Here is a 216-nt window from a genome sequence, read left to right as displayed (position 1 = left end):
TGACCTCCTCTTCCTCATAGTCCCAACCCAGCAGCAACACCCCACATCCATCCAGCACTCACCAGAGCCAGCTGTAGGACGAGGAAAGGCTGGGAGGGACTTGGGAAAAGGTGACAACAGCTGGGGACACATGTCACACTACAGGGACACGTGTCCCAGACACACAGGAGGCTGCTGAGGGACAAGGTGCATCCCCAAGCCCTCGCCCGGTGCCAC

The sequence above is a fragment of the Pterocles gutturalis genome, unplaced genomic scaffold (assembly GCF_000699245.1).
Source record: "Pterocles gutturalis isolate BGI_N339 unplaced genomic scaffold, ASM69924v1 scaffold2455, whole genome shotgun sequence".
In the NCBI taxonomy this organism is placed as follows: Eukaryota; Metazoa; Chordata; class Aves; order Pterocliformes; family Pteroclidae; genus Pterocles; species Pterocles gutturalis.
Note: the sequence above shows the minus strand (reverse complement) of the source record.